This window comes from Rattus norvegicus, chromosome Y (genome assembly GCF_021556685.1).
Source record: "Rattus norvegicus strain SHRSP/BbbUtx chromosome Y, alternate assembly SHRSP_T2T, whole genome shotgun sequence".
NCBI lineage: Eukaryota > Metazoa > Chordata > Mammalia > Rodentia > Muridae > Rattus > Rattus norvegicus.
Window position 1 is genome coordinate 27858515 of NC_141555.1, and position 17191 is coordinate 27875705.

Here is a 17191-nt window from a genome sequence, read left to right on the forward strand (position 1 = left end):
CTCAGCTATCAAAAACAATGACCTTATGAAATTCGTAGGCACATGGTAGGAACTGGAAAATATCTTCGTGAGTGAGGTAACCCAATCACAGAAAAACACACATGGTATGCACTCATTGATAAGTGGCTATTAGCCCAAATGCTTGAATTACCCTAGATAACTAGAACAAATGAAACTCAAGACGGATGATCAGAATGTGAATGTTTCACTCCTTCTTTAAAAGGGGAACAAGAATACCCTTGGCAGGGAATAGAGGCAATGATTAAAACAGACACAGAAGGAACACCCATTCAGAGCTTCCCCCACATGTGGCCAATGCATATACAGCCATCCAATTAGACAAGATGGACGAAGCAAAGTATTTCAGGCCGACAGGAGCCGGATGTAGATCTCTCTTGAGAGACACAGCCAGAATACGGCAAACACATAGGCCTATGCCAGCAGAAAACCACTGAATTGAGATTAGGACCCCCGTTGAAGGAATCAGAGAAAGAACTGGAAGAGCTTGAAGGGGCTCGAGACTCCATATATACAAAAATGCCAATCAACCAGAGCTTCCAGTGACTAAGCCACTACCTAAAGACTATACATGGACTGACCCTGGACTCTGACCTCATAGGTAGCAATGAATATCCTAGTAAGAGCACCGGAGGAAGAAGAAGCCCTGTGTCCTGCTAAGACTGAACCCCCAGTGAACTAGATTGTTGGGGGGAGGGCGACAAGGGGGGTGGGTGGGGACTGGAACACCCATAAAGAAGGGGAGAAAGGAAGGGGATGTTACCTGGAAACCGGGAAAGGGAATAACACTCGAAATGTATATAAGAGGGCTTGAGAGATGGCTCAGTGGTTAAGAACACCCGACTGTTCTTCCAGAGGTCATGAGTTCAATTCCCAGCAACCACATGGTGGCTCACAACCATCTGTAAAGAGATCCGATGCCCTCTTCTGGTGTATCTGAAGACAGCTACAGTGTACTTATATATAATAAATAAAATAAATCTTAAAAAAAAAGAAAGAAATGTATATAAGAAATACTCAAGTTAATAAAAAAAGAAATAATAGCAATAATAATGGTAATGATAATAATCTGAACCAAACAACTATCCAAAATAGGCACCAAATACATATTCAAGGCCAACAACATAAAAACTAAGTATAAAAAAGATTTTTAAGAACATGGAATTCATTATCTCTTCTATGTGGTTCGCACTGAGACTATACCTCAATAAAGCAGAGACAGAATACGTCAGATATTCCGGAGTTTAATTTCCAATACATTGGTGAATGTTTTCATTTTCTGGTAGTCATTAGACAAATACTGTTGATTTTCTCATTAATTTGTTCTATGAGATCATTCCTAAAGTACTATGTTTTAGGAGTAGCTAAATATATGACCACAAGGATAGAGTATGGATACCTTTTCCATCATGAAATTGGTATACAGATTAGGCCACACAAGACACATCGAAAGGCCAATCCACATGTGTACCTCTGGCTTACTGGGAACAATTGTGAATCCCAAGACCCTGCAAATTTTAGTCATCTATCTCTACATATGGTTTCTGGGATTACAGGGTGCAACACGACACAAGAAAAAACTTGTTTCTTATGAGTTGAAAAACACATTTTATTCTGAAAAATATATATTAATTTTTTTTCAAAAAGGGTTTAATGATACAATCATAACCCAATGTGCATGATGTTATCAAAACTGCAAATTCACCAAAAGAACAAAAATTTATTAAGAATGAATAACAAAACTTCCAACCAAACCAACAGTACTAATACCTGAAGCAAACACAACTCAAACCAAAAACAAAACACAGTAATTAAGCTAAGCAGAATTCTCCAGCCGCAGGTTTAGCACCACAGTCGTACCTTGCGGCTGGCCTTGGGAACATAGTGGAAAGGCAGTCAGTCACCAATTGTAATACATTTTAACAGGTGAATCTAGCTATGCCTTTTTGAGGCCTTTACAGGTCACAGTCTTCCAAAGCTAATATGAGACTTGTATAGAATTTGGTTTCTAGACTTTGAACTTCTCTTGATGGATTTCCAACAATAAACTAGAAAATCCCTCATAACAAGAACAAATTAATCCTCTCAGACTCCTCCTGGATGCTCAGAAGCTCTTGATGTGCTTCAACATTTCTTTAAACCCTCCCATGTTCATGTTCAGCATGAAGGGAATTCCAGTGTCTGAATGGAAACTCACTTCCCTTTCGTACCTAGGATACAGCATTTACTTAGCTCAAATGTTTACACTCCTAAGGAGATAAACATTTCAAAAATTCATCCTCTCAGTGTGTACCACTAAATATATAGCATATATTTCTACCATTTCAAGTCTTCCTTATCCATTTTTCCTGAAGACTTTAGCTTTCTCCATTTTAGTAACAGGTTCTGTACCCAGCAGTCCTTGGTTACATGCAATGTTTGTCCTTGGCTTTGAACCAGCTGCTCAGTCTTAGGACCTTACCCAAGCACAAGTTTCTCCATTTTTGAATTAAGTTGTTGCTAATACGATTTCTGAGGTTTTTCAACTTGAAGAAATCTCCAAACTCTTACTGTCCCTACAGTTATGTTTAGGAATGACGTGGTTCAATACTGCAATCATGAGACCTGAGCAATTGCAGTTTCATAAAATCAAAATTAAATCACTACACATCTCTGAAATGCTGTTTCAACGTGGATTAAGTAGTTACTGTTTTCAAGTCATCCCTCTTAAACTTTAAAATGTAAGCATTACTCATGCACAGAATGCTTTCTCAAGAAAGGAGGAGGAAGGGGTTGGGGATTTAGCTCAGTGGTAGAGCGCTTGCCTAGCAGGAGCAAGGCCCTAGCAAGGCCCTGGGTTCGGTCCCCAGCTCCGAAAAAAAAAAAAAGAAAGGAGGAGGAATTCTAAATTTTTCATTGAGTTTGGGTTTAACTTACTTGTGGAGAATACTCTTCATATCTTGGATAATTCCAGCATGCCACACACAGCACAGAGGAAGTCAATTATTTGTGGGTTTTGTGTGTGTGTGTGTGTGTGTGTGTGTGTGTGTGTGTTTGTGTGTATGTGTGTATGTGTGTATCTGTGTGTTTATGTGTGTGCATGCGCGTGTGTGTATAGTGTCTAGGTCACTCCACAAAAAATCATGCTACGTTTTGGAGAAGCACACTTATTCAATGATACCATGGCCTCCTCAGTTTTGTATGCCTCTTTAGCATACCTAATCACTTCAAATTACACCATTTACCTATACCTCTGGGGCACAGACTAAATTCATAATATCCACCAATCTCCATAGGGATTCAGAGCTGATTGATAAATAATTTTTGGAGTCTTTAGATTCAAATTTTGTCCCAAAAGTCATTAAGTATTTATTGTCCTCAAAACTCAAATCTCAGTATTATTTTCGACTTTTGAGTTTCATGCCCAAACCTCATTCACTACATGCACTCCCTCCATTGTTGACAAGTTCAAGTTATGCTTTCAGAATGTCATGTTTGCTGTGACTACCTAGTTATACAGACATGTGATAGGCAAGTGATTTCTAATATAGATTTCTTAATACTCAGTGGTTCTATTCAGTATCTGTGAAGTGGGGATTCAATCTCTTTGTGCTAAATGTAGGTTCCAAACTGCCTCTGGATATTTTTGAATAGCATCTGCTATATATGCATATGCTTTTTAGGTGGTTTTTCTTTAAAACACTCCACATACCATAGCATCAGATTATTTTAAATTTCCACGTGAAGTGATATCTTGTCCGTTCTGGCTTAGAATTGTGTGGGGATATTTAGGTCAATCTCTGTATCCCTGCAGAATCTTTCTTGATATATTATCTCCTATGGATGGTGTAATATCTACAACCTTTGATACACAGGCTTTGATAAACCTTCCTTCACCTGAGTAAAAGAAAATATTTACAGCAGATGGATCCTCTAATTTTTTGTATACTACATGATTCCCTTAACTGAAATAAGTCTATGCATGCTTATTCAGGCACAAACAGATCCATGGGGAGACGCCCCGACTAAAAATGTCAACTACTACTCAGATGTTCTCTATGTATACAGTCTGAGGAACAGTCACTTCAGTTCAATTGTTTAACTGAAGAATACTAAGCCATTTTCAAAATTAAAAAACAAAACAAAACAAAACAAAACAAATTACAAAGGCAAGGATTGAGATAATGCTTTTGTCTATGTAGAACATTAATTTAAGCCTCACATACAAATGTGTGATGTGAATTAATTTCAACCAATACTCCAGAAGGAATAATATACTTTTTTGTATGGTCTCTCTGGATTAGAGTATGATATCAATACAGTCTTCCGTGACAGATTTTCAACCACATATGAACATCTGAGGACTCCAGGAGAGTAACTCTTGCTCAACAAAATAACCTTAATGTTATTTCTGACAGTGCCAGGGTCCACTTATTGTTATGTATCAGAGATCTGACTCATTTTTAAGTCTTTCTTTATCTCATGCTAATTTTTATGCTGCTTGATCAGAGGTTGGTTGTAATTTTCCTCCCTGCTGAATTCACAACTACAAGAAAGTGTTTCTTATGAGAAGGCCTTGATATTCTAAAATGTAGAATGTTGTTGGCTGTGTCTTTCCCTGGCTCCCACTGTTCTCTCAAGGTTCATATCAGTGAAGAAAAAGCATTCAGAATGGAAAACACTATTGTTCTGACACAGGACAGACAAAATCCACCGAACTTTCCTTGCATGGGATTAGAACACAGTGGACAGGAGATACAGTCAGCATAGTCAATTAAATGCTCCCCCTTCGTAACCAATGGACAAATGTTTACCCCTCTGGTTTGGCTTGTTAGCCATGCTTGCTTAGACTGCTTACCCAGTTCCCAAGCTGTGAAAAGGACACTTTTTTCTTAGCAAGGGATGAAGTCGTGGAACAACATCTTACTTTTGCTCTATGTTTCCCCATTCCTACAAGGTAAGCAGATTCCTCCAAAGGAGATTCCATTTCCATAGTCTCCCTCCATCAGATCTGAAGCTCTGAGCCCAGTAAACAAGAATATGTCCATAACCATGACAAAGTAAAACTTTTCTTTCTTCAGTGCTGGGGAGGATGGGAAGCTGTGATGGTATCTTCTTTATTGTAGGGTATCTTGAGACAGGAGAGGGGAAAGAGCTTTGGAGGAGGGGAAATCTTGATCCCTTTAGAGTTTAAGTATAATAATAATAATGGTAATCATCATCATCATCATCATCATCATCATCATCATCATCATCATCATCACCATCATCGTCAAAAGTAATTTAGACTGGTGAGATGATTCAGCATTTAAGAGCCCTAACTGTTTTCCCATAGGTCCTGAGTTCAACTACCAGCAAAATCATAGTGGAATAAAACCATGTATAATGGCATTAAACTTCCACTTCTGTTGTGTCTGAGAGTTACAGATACTCATTGAAAACAAATAAAATAAAACTTTAAATAAAAAAAATAAAAGTTTACTTATCTAAGTTTAAGTTACTATGCTTCTGTAGCTTACCAACTTTCTGTGTGTCTGAGGACAGAAAATACATTCTCTGTCTATTAAAATCCATGATGAGAGCTCACACATTACTTTCCGTAACCCAAGACAGTTATTCAAACCACTGCTTCTGCATTTCTGAGAAATAAAATAGCTTCCTATCACACTACTATCCTTTCTTTATGTCGTGATTCTGAGAGGAACATAAGAAAATTAATTTGTATATGAGGACATTACAGTTGCATTTTCCTGTGGTCTGAGAAAACTGAGGTTATCACACAGGGGTCAGGACTATCTACAAAGAAGTGCATACAATGAGTACTTCTCTTCAAATGCTGTTGGTGCAATGGTTACCTATGCACGAGAATTTTCCAACTCACATGTCATCTTCTGGAGCTCCTTAGTCAATTTCTCCAACTTCTTAATCTGTTGCACTTGCTCACTGATGCTGGAAGGTTGGGATGATGCCTTACCCGGAGACCCTGTAGATAAAAACAAGGGAACATGCATAGTAGTAGCCCAGACACAGGAGAAAAAATGCAAATCCCCCAATAAAGCATGACAAAAGGCGAAGTCTACAGACACGTGGAAGCACTGAAAGAGGAGGAAAGCTCTAGTCAAGCTGGATCTATTAGCTATTTTCTTTCTCCCAACCATGATCGATAGACATACGCCTCACTTCCTTCTGCAGTCCCCCTGGCCCTTAACAACAAAATCTGGCCAAGACATGAAGAAATGGAGGACATTTTCAGTACATATCTGATGGGATGCAGGTAAGTCCTGGAGTCATTAGTGTTTAGGACCCCCAATCCTTAATCATGTATGTCCAAGACAAAGAGTCAGAGATATTGATGCATGTCAAGGGTAGAAGCCCTTGTCATAAAATTCCAATGGCATGTCCAGGATACCTCTGAAGATAAAATTCAATACTCTACACTGAGAGTCAAAATTTTTATTCCTGTGACTCTTCTTGGAATTCTTGCTCATTCAGAATGAAAGTAAGAAACTCATAGTAGACCAGCTGCATGCTTGACAATTCCTGGTTCTCTGCCAAAAAATGATCAGATATTCCTGAAACTGGTTCTCTTCATTAGGAATCCAGAGCCCTCAGATCATAAGTCGTACTCCTACAAGGCCAGAGCCAAGAGCACCTCCTCTAGGAAGCTCCTCAGAACCAGCCAAGTGCCCTAACTCGCCATTTACCACAAGATAATTATTCTTTCCATTTCTGTAACAAGAAAGTATTTTAATTTTTTCTTTCTCTTTCTTTTGTCTCTCCATGCTTTCTGTTTTCTCTGTAAATAGCTTGATCATCCTCAAAAATATTTGTGTGCGTAAACCAGTAAGTACTAACTAAATACCACAAGGGCAGTTTCTGTTTCCATAACACTAGTGACATCACAGAGAATACCATGGAAATTCCAGCATACTCTAGAGTATCCAGAAGAGAGTCCCCTTCAACAGCACATACCTACCCATTAACTAACTCTTCTCCAAATCAACAAGCCAAGTTGCCCTTTCAAGGATCTTTGCCTGAGACACAAAGTAAGACATTCTATCACTATCCTTCTAACCCAGAGATATCACTGATCTATTGTATTTTTTACCACCTTCATGCATGAATAGTGAAGAGTCAATTCTCAAACACAGCCCACAAATGGTCCTCACCACCTTAGGTAGCACACTCAAAATGACAAAGAAGAAAATAAACTGAGAACATAGTTCAGAATGCTTGTCAGTGATGCGATGATTCGACTCAGTTAATCCATCTCAGGGACATCTTCTGTTGATAAATGACCAATTTCTCCAATTTCTTCATCTATTCCTCCTGATTAGTAATATTGGAGGGTTGGGATGATGTCTTCCCAGTAGGCCAGGAACATAGATAAATACAATTAAGCAAAGACTTGGGGAAGATCCACAAACTACAACAGTTTGGATAGGGGAGTAAAAAATAGAGAAAAGTTTTAAATTCTTATAAAAACTTCCCTCAGAGGCTCAAAAATAGCTTTTCTTAGCCGTGAGGGTGGTTATGATGTGATCAATGGTACACAGTTGTGGCTACAGGTGCACTGATTAACATATGTGTAATTTGAGTCATCAAAAGCAAACACTCAGAGAAAGCATGATGGGTCAATCTTGGAATGAGCAATTAAGAAGTGAAACTGAAGTATAGAGAGGTATCATCTGGAAGAAAAAGACTGACAGAGACAAAGACAGAAAGTCAGACAGACAGATACACACACACACACACACACACACACAGACACTCACACACAAAACAAAGCAGAAGTCATAGGGGGAAATGTTGTTGTAGATCATTGGCAAGGAGCTTCAGCCAGGGAAGAAAAATCAAATTCTTCATTTGGGGGCCACATGTGACAACGTCTATACTCCTGAAAGGCAGTAACTACTACATTTATATACAACAGCCATTAGGAAAATACAGACAGGGAAGTGTAACATAAGGGAAGAGACTAGGTATTGTTACACGATGCATGTTTATTAAAGCCCCATGTTACCTTTCTCCAGATGCTGGTAGTCCCTGTAAAGAGAAGCCATGGTCATCCTGGCATGCATTTCTTTTATCTCTGAAAATTTTCCTTCCATACATGATCCTAGGCTTGTTGGGAGCTGTTGATATTCTACATCTTCTCAGTGGTTAAAATTCTAGTCTAGTAGATTTGGACAACAGTTATATTTTTAATTGTGGTTCTGCAATAGACAGCAATTTTAGATCACACTGGAGTTTATGAGAGAATAAAGTGCATGAACTGAAATGAAATATATTATCATTAGTAAAGATTGTTGTAGGAAAGCTGAAAAACAGGAAAGAGAGGCAGACAGAAGGAGAAAGAGAGATGAGACTGAAAGACAGAGAAAGACACATACACAGAGAGACAGAGTGTAAAAATATGCCTTGTGTATATGAAGCCAGAAAATAATTTGTGAATCTAGGAGACAAGACATAAATGACTGCCTGTAAATCCCAGTAACTAAAAAAGAAGCCTGGAACCACTTGTGCTATTGAGATCATACAAGATTGGTATATACCAATGTGAGACACTAGACTTCCATGTGCAAATCCTTAGCCTAGAAAATGTAGTTATGGTTGTCCAGAAAACAAAACAAAACAAAACACAGATTTGTCCTCTCTGTCCCCATTCATTACACTGATCTCCAATGTCACAAGAGGATAAATGGTCTTCCACTTACCCTGAAAAGTAGCTCACAATGAATAGCAGCTATCTTCAACGTTCCATCATCTGAGCCTACCCTTGTCTTGTGGATGGTACTCAGGAAGCTAACTGACAGGTTAACCTTTGCCTAGCTGGGTGTCAAAGTTCAGACATGATACCACAACCTGTGATTGTCAACACTTCCATGTTTCTAATGGCCTGATACTCTCTTGTCACGCTTTTTTTTTTATTAACTTGAGTATTTCTTATATAAATTACAAGTGTTATTCCCTTTCCCAGTTTCCGGGCAAACATCCCGCTCCCCCCTCCCCTTCCTTATGGGTGTTCCCCTACCAAACCTCCCCCATTGCCGCCCCCCATAGTCTAGTTCACTGGGGGTTCAGTCTTAGCAGGACCCAGGGCTTCCCCTTCCACTGGTGCTCTTACTAGGATATTCATTGCTACCTATGGGGTCAGAGTCCAGGGTCAGTCCATGTATAGTCTTTAGGTAGTGCCTTAGTCCCTGGAAGCTCTGGTTGCTTAAGATTGTTGTACTTTTGGGGTCTCGAGCCCCTTCAAGCTCTTCCAGTTCTTTTTCTGATTCCTTCAATAGGGGTCCTATTCTCAGTTCAGTGGTTTGCTGCTGGCATTCGCCTCTGTATTTGCTGTATTCTGGCTCTGTCTCTCAGGAGTGATCTACATCCAGCTCCTGTCGGTCTGCACTTCTTTGCTTCATCCATCTTGTCTAATTGGGTGGCTGTATATGTGTGGGCCACATGTGGGGCAGGCTCTGAATGGGTATTCCTTCAGTCTCTGTTTTAATCTTTGCCTCTCCCTTCCCTGCCAAGGGTATTCTTTTTCCTCATTTAAAGAAGGAGTGAAGCATTCACATTTTGAACATCCTTCTTGAGTTTCCTTTGTTCTAGGGATCTAGGTTATTCAAGCATTTGGGCTAATAGCCACTTATCAATGAGTGCATACCATGTGTGTCTTTCTGTGATTGGGTTAGCTCCCTCATGATGATATTTTCCAGTTCCAACCATTTGCCTACGAATTTCATAAACTCATTGTTTTTGATAGCTGAGTAATATTCCATTGTGTAGATGTACCACATTTTCTGTATCCATTCCTCTGTTGAAGGGCATCTGGGTTCTTTCCATTTTCTGGCTATTATAAATAAGGCTGCGATGAACTTAGTGGAGCACGTGTCTCTTTTATATGTTGAGGCATCTTTTGGGTATATGCCCAAGAGAGGAATACCTGGATCCTCAGGCAGTACAATGTCCAAATTTCTGAGGAACCTCCAGACTGATTTCCAGAATGGTTTTACCAGTCTGCAATCCCACCAACAATGGAGGAGTGTTCCTCTTTCTCCACATCCTCGCCAGCATCTGCTGTCACCTGAGTTTTTGATCTTAGCCATACTCACTGGTTTGAGGTGAAATCTCAGGGTTGTTTTGATTTGCATTTCCCTCATGACTAAAGATGTGGAACATTTCTTTAGGTGTTTCTCAGCCATTCGGCATTCCTCAGCTGTGAATTCTTTGTTTAGCTCTGAACCCCATTTTTTAATAGGGTTATTTGTTTCCCTGCGGTCTAACTTCTTGAGTTCTTTGTATACTTTGGATATAAGGCCTCTATATGTTGTAGGATTGGTAAAGATCTTTTCCCAATCTTTTGGTTGCCGTTTTGTCCTAACCACAGTGTCCTTTGCCTTACAGAAGCTTTGCAGTTTTATGAGATCCCATTTGTCGATTCTTAATCTTAGAGCATAAGCCATTGGAGTTTTGTTCAGGAAATATTTTCCAGTGCCTATGTGTTCCAGATGCTTCCCTAGTTTTTCTTCTATTAGTTTGAGTGTGTCTGGTTTGATGTGGAGGTCCTTGATCCACTTGGACTTAAGCTTTGTATAGGGTGATAAGCATGTATCGATCTGCATTCTTCTACATATTGCCCTCCAATTGAACAAGCACCATTTGCTGAAAATGCTATCTTTTTTCCATTGGATGGTTTTGGCTCCTTTGTCAAAAATCAAGTGACCATAGTGGGTTCATTTCTGGGTCTTCAATTCTATTCCATTGGTCTATCTGTCTGTCTCTGTAGCAATGCCATGCAGTTTTTATCACTATTGCTCTGTAATACTGCTTGAGTTCAGGGATAGTGATTCCCCCTAAAGTCCTTTTATTGTTGAGGATAGCTTTAGCTATCCTGGGTTTTTTGTTATTCCAGATGAATTTGCAAATTGTTCTGTCTAACTCTTTGAAGAATTGGATTGGTATTTTCATGGGGATTGAATTGAATCTGTAGATTGCTTTTGGTAAAATGGCCATTTTTACTATATTAATCCTGCCAATCCATGAGAATGGGAGCTCTTTCCATCTTCTGAGGTCTTCTTCAATTTCTTTCCTCAGTGTCTTGAAGTTCTTATTGTACAGATCTTTTACTTGCTTGATTAAAGTCACACCGAGGTACTTTATATTATTTGGGTCTATTATGAATGGTGTCGTTTCCCTAATTTCTTCCTCGGCTTCTTTCTCTTTTGTATAGAGGAAGTCAACTGATTTATTTGAGTTAATTTTATACCCAGCCACTTTGCTGAAGTTGTTTATCTGCTTTAGTAGTTCTCTGGTGGAACTTTTGGGATCACTTAAATATACTATCATGTCATCTGCAAATAGTGATATTTTGACCTCTTCTTTTCCGATCTGTATCCCCTTGATCTCCTTTTGTTGTCTGATTGCTCTGGCTAGAACTTCAAGAACTATATGGAATAAGTAGGGAGAGAGTGGGTAGCCTTGTCTAGTCCCTGATTTTAGTGGGATTGCTTCAAGTTTCTCTCCATTTAGTTTAATGTTAGCAACTGGTTTGCTGTATATGGCTTTTACTATGTTTAGGTATGGGGCTTGAATTCCTATTCTTTCCAGGACTTTTATCATGAAGGGGTGTTAAATTTTGTCAAATGCTTTCTCAGCATCTAATGAAATGATCATGTGGTTCTGTTCTTTCAGTTAGTTTATATAATGGATCACGTTGATGGTTTTCCGTATATTAATCCATCCCTGCATGCCTGGGATGAAGCCTACTTGATCATGGTGGATCATTGTTTTGATGTGCTCTTGAATTCGGTTTGCCAGAATTTTATTGAATATTTTGCGTCGATATTCATAAGGGAAATTGGTCTGAAGTTCTCTCTTTTTGTTGTGTCTTTGTGTGGTTTAGGTATAAGAGTAATTGTGGCTTCGTAGAAGGAATTCGGTAGGGCTCCATCTGTTTCAATTTTGTGGAATAGTTTGGATAATATTGGTATGAGGTCTTCTATGAAGATTTGATAGAATTCTGCACTAAACCTGTCTGGACCTGGAATCTTTTTGGTTGGGAGACCTTTAATGACTGCTTCTATTTCCTTAGGAGTTATTGGGTTGTTTAACTGGTTTATCTGTTCCTGATTTAACTTCGATACCTGGTATCTGTCTAGGAAATTGTCCATTTCCTGAAGATTTTCAAGTTTTGTTGAATATAGGTTTTTAAAGTAAGATCTGATGATTTTTTGAATTTCCTCTGAATCTGTAGTTATGTCTCCCTTTTCATTTCTGATTTTGTTAATTTGGACACACTCTCTGTGTCCTCTCGTTAGTCTGACTAAGGGTTTATCTATTATGTTGATTTTCTCAAAGAACCAGCTTTTGGTTCTGTTGATTCTTTCTATGGTCCTTTTTGTTTCTACTTGGTTGATTTCCGCTCTGAGTTTGAATATTTCCTGCCTTCTACTCCTCCTGGGTGTATTTGCTTCTTTTTGTTCTAGAGCTTTTGAGTGTGCTGTCAAGCTGCTGACATATGCTCTTTCCTGATTCTTTCTGCAGACACTCAGTGCTATGAGTTTTCCTCTTAGCACAGCTTTCATTGTGTCCCATAATTTGGGTATGTTGTACCTTCATTTTCATTAATTTTTAAAAGGTTTTAATTTCTTTCTTTATTTCTTCCTTGACCAGGTTATCATTGAGTAGAGCATTGTTCAATTTCCAAGTATATGTGGGCATTTTTCGATTGTTATTGAAGACCAGGTTTAGGCCATGGTGGTCTGATAGCACGCACGGGATTATTTCTATCTTTCTGTACCTGTTGAGGCCCGTTTTTTGACCAATTATATGGTCAATTTTGGAGAAAGTACCATGAGGTGCTGAGAAGAAGGTATATCCTTTTGCTTTAGGATAGAATGTTCTATAAATATCCGTTAAGTCCATTTGGCTCATGACTTCTCTTAGTCTGTCGACATCACTGTTTAATTTCTGTTTCCATGATCTGTCCATTGATGAGAGTGGAGCGCTGAAATCTCCTACTATTATTGTGTGAGGTGCAATGTGTGTTTTGAGCTTAATAAGGGTTATTTTACATAAGTAGGTGCCCTTGTATTTGGGGCATAGATATTTAGGATTGAGAGTTCACCTTGTTGGATTTTTCCTTTGATGAATATGAAGTGTCCTTCCTTATCTTTTTTGATGACTTTTTGCTGGAAATTGATTTTATTTGATATTAGAATGGCAACTCCACCTTGCAACTTCTGACCATTTGCTTGGAAAGTTGTTTTCCAGCCTTTCACTCTGAGGTAGTGTCTGTCTTTGTGTCTAAGGTGTGTTTCCTGTAGGCAGCAGAATGCAGTGTCCTCATTGCGTATCCAGTTTGTTAATCTATGTCTTTTTATTGGGGAGTTGAGGCCATTGATACTGAGAGATGTTAAGGAATAGTGATTATTGTTTCCCTTTATATTCATATTTGGATGTGAGGTTATGTTTGTGTGCTTTCATTCTCTTTGTTTTGTTGCCAAGACGATTAGTTTCTTGCTTCTTCTAGGGTATAGCTTGCCTCCTTATGGTGGGCTTTACCATTTATTATCCTTTGTAGTGCTGGATTTGTAGAAAGATATTGTGTAAATTTGGTTTTGTCATGGAATATCTTGGTTTCTCCATCAATGTTAATTGAGAGTTTTGCTGGATACAGTAACCTGGGCTGGCATTTGTGTTCTCTTAGGGTCTGTATGACATCAGTCCAGGATCTTCTGTCCTTCATAGTTTCTGGTGAGAAGACTGGTGTGATTCTGATAGGTCTCCCTTTATATGTTACTTGACCTTTTTCCCTTACTGCTTTTAATATTCTTTCTTTATTTTGTGCGTTTGGTGTTTTGACAATTATGTGACGGGAGGTGTTTCTTTTCTGGTCCAATCTATTTGGAGTTCTGTAGGCTTCTTGAATGTCTATGGGTATCTCTTTTTTTAGGTTAGGGAAGTTTTCTTCTATGATTTTGTTGAAGATATTTACTGTTCCTTTGAGCTGGGAGTCTTCACTCTCTTCTATACCTATTATCCTTAGGTTTGATCTTCTCATTGAGTCCTGGATTTCCTGTATGATTTGGACCAGTAGCTTTTTCCGCTTTACATTATCTTTGACAGTTGAGTCAATGATTTCTATGGAATCTTCTGCTCCTGAGATTCTCTCTTCCATCTCTTGTATTCTGTTGGTGAAGCTTGTATCTACAGCTCCTTGTCTCCTCTTTTGGTTTTCTATATCCAGGGTTGTTTCCATGTGTTCTTTCTTGATGGCTTCTATTTCCATTTTTAATTCCTTCAACTGTTTGATTGTGTTTTCCTGGAATTCTTTCAGGGATTTTTGTGTCTCCTCTCTATGGGCTTCTACTTGTTTATTTATGTTTTCCTGGAATTCTTTCAGGGATTTTTGTGTCTCCTCTCTATGGGCTTCTACTTGTTTATTTATGTTTTCCTGGAATTCTTTCAGGCATTTTTGCGATTCCTCTCTGTAGGCTTCTACTTGTTCTCTAAGGGAGTTCTTCACATCTTTCTTGAAGTCCTCCAGCATCATGATCAAAAATGATTTTGAAACTAGATCTTGCTTTTCTGATTTGTTTGGATATTCCATGTTTGTTTTGATGGGAGAATTGGGCTCCGATTGTGCCATGTAGTCTTGGTTTCTGTTCCTTGGGTTCCTGCGCTTGCCTCACGCCAACAGATTATCTCTAGTGTTACTTTGTTCTACTATTTCCGACAGTAACTAGACTGTCCTATAAGCCTGTGTGTCAGGAGTGCTGTAGACCTGTTTTCCTCTCTTTCAGTCAGTTATGGGGACAGAATGTTCTGCTTTTGGGTGTGTAGTTTTTCCTCTCTACAGGTCTTCAGCTGTTCCTGTGGGCCTGTGTCTTGAGTTCACCAGGCAGCTTTCTTGCAGCAGAAAATTTGGTCTTACCTGTGGTCCAGAGGCTCAAGTTCGCTCATGGGGTGCTGCCCATGGGCTCTCTGCAGCGGCAGCAACCAGGAAGACATGTGTCGCCCCTTCCGGGAGCTTCAGTGCACCAGGGCTCCAGATGGTCTTTGGCTTTTTCCTCTGGCGTCCAAGATGTGTGTGCAGAGAGCAGTCTCTTCTGGTTTCCCAGGCTTGTCTGCCTCTCTGAAGGTTTAGCTCTCCCTCCCAAGGGATTTGGGTGCAGAGAACTGTTTATCAGGTCTGTTTCCTTCAGGTTCCGGGGTGTCTCAGGCAGGGGTCCTGCCGCTCCTGGGCCCTCCTCCAGGGGAGCCCAGAGGCCTTATACAGTTTCCTCTTGGGCCAGGGATGTGGGCAGGGGTGAGCGCTGGTGGTCTCTTCTGCTCTGCAGCCTCAGGAGTGCCCACCTGACCAGGTGGTTGGGTCTCTCTCTCACGGGGTCTGGGAGCAGAGAGCTGCTGCTGTCACGCTTTTCATATGCTTCATGTGACCCAGTTGATAGCCTCCTTCATCTTATTCACAGATCAACAGGATGCAACTTTGCTTCAGAGCCTTCATGTCTGGCCACAGAAGCCAAGAGACAAATGTCACAGTCAACAGTGATAATGTAGCCATCCCAGGGCATTTCCTCCAAGTTTTACTTTCAACTGTATTATTTTTTGCAGATTATGCTACTCTTTCTAGAAGGTCATGATGTGGGAGAACATTTGGATGCTGCCCAATCCACAGTTTAGAGATTTCTTACATAGAATCCTTCTCTAAACTTGCATACAAACTAACCATTTAAGCGCACAAACTGAAACACACACACACACACACACACACACAAACACAAACACAAACACGGTATACAGATAATAGAGAAGAGCGTATTGAAGAAAAGTTAGGTCAGTTGGTCTACTATATAAAATGGGAAGGGCTTTTCTAAAATCTATTACCCTAGAATGGAGGATGTGAAAATGGGAAAGAATTGTGTGTCGCACTTTCCCCGCAACTTGGCCACATGAACAATGATGTATGAGACAATAGATCTGCATAGTCAAAGCCAAAGACCAGAAGCATACACAGTCAATTGAAGGTCAATACAGCTCATCTCTCTGATTCTAATGGAAGAGTTCAGTTGTTTCCCACACCTCTCCTGAAGAGTATTTCATTTCAATCCAATGCTAGCACACTGAAGGATATTCAAGAACATACCTGACAGGTGATCTTTTGACCTAGGTTAATATAAACATGAAGCAAGAGTGTCAGCATTCCCAGAGCTCTGCTGAGCAGGGCGTGCTGATTTCCTCTGGATCACTTAGTAATGCTTCAGAAATCCAAGAAATCAGCCTTCTCAGACTTATTCACAGCTGCACATGTGGTATCTTGTCTTAACAACACCATACCCTGTAGATACAGAAACCAGGATGAAAACTGCAAACTTCACCAGCCTACATTTCTTTGACAGATGCCCAGAATCTCTGATAGGTCTCTCTAGATCCACAACTATAGATAGGCATGCCTTGTAGGGGTATAACATGGTTGTTTAGTTTCCCCATCTACTGTTCAGAACACGTAGGGAAGTCAGTAAGGAGCCAGTCCTTGTTTTAGTTTACTAACTGACAGTTCTTCACTGTAGTAGAAAACTGCCTGCCAAAGGACACTTTTAGGACAAAACCGCAAGGAACAGATTTGGAAAGGTCTATACCAATCCTCCATCTGATAGAAGGCCATAACCAATACATACAAAGAACTCAAAATTTAGACTTCAGAGAGACAAATAACCCTATTAAAATTATGTTCCAGAACTAAACAAAGATTTCTCAACTGAAGGAAATCAATTATCTGAAAAGAACGTAAAGAAATGGTCATCATAGAAATGTAAATGAAAACAACTCTGAGTTTCCACCTCACACAAGTCAGAATGATTGTAATAAAAAAAACTCAGGAGACAAAAGATGATGATAAGGATGTGAAGAAAGAGGAACACTCCTTCTTTGTTGGTTGGATTACAAACTGGTTCAAACATTCTGGAAATCAGTCTGCAGGATCCTTAGAAAATTGGACATTGCAATAACTGAGGTCCAAGCCATACCACTCCTGGGCATATACCGAAAAGAAGACATAAAAAAAGACACATACAGAACAATGTTCATAGCAACCTTATTTAAAATACCCATAGGCTGGAAAGGACCCAGATGGCATTCATCAGAGAAATGGATACAGAAAATATGGTACATCTACACAATGGACTACTAATCAGCT

General features: G+C 39.5%; 1 long non-coding RNA gene across 1 annotated transcript in view; it reads right to left on the minus strand.

Moving 5' to 3' along the window:
- LOC147997992 (uncharacterized) overlaps positions 1 to 17191 on the minus strand; it is a 244858-nt gene that overhangs the window by 183987 nt on the left and 43680 nt on the right. The window contains exon 5 of the long non-coding RNA XR_015647301.1: positions 5879 to 5980. This is a non-coding gene — a long non-coding RNA (uncharacterized LOC147997992). The remainder of the gene's footprint in view (positions 1 to 5878; positions 5981 to 17191) is intronic.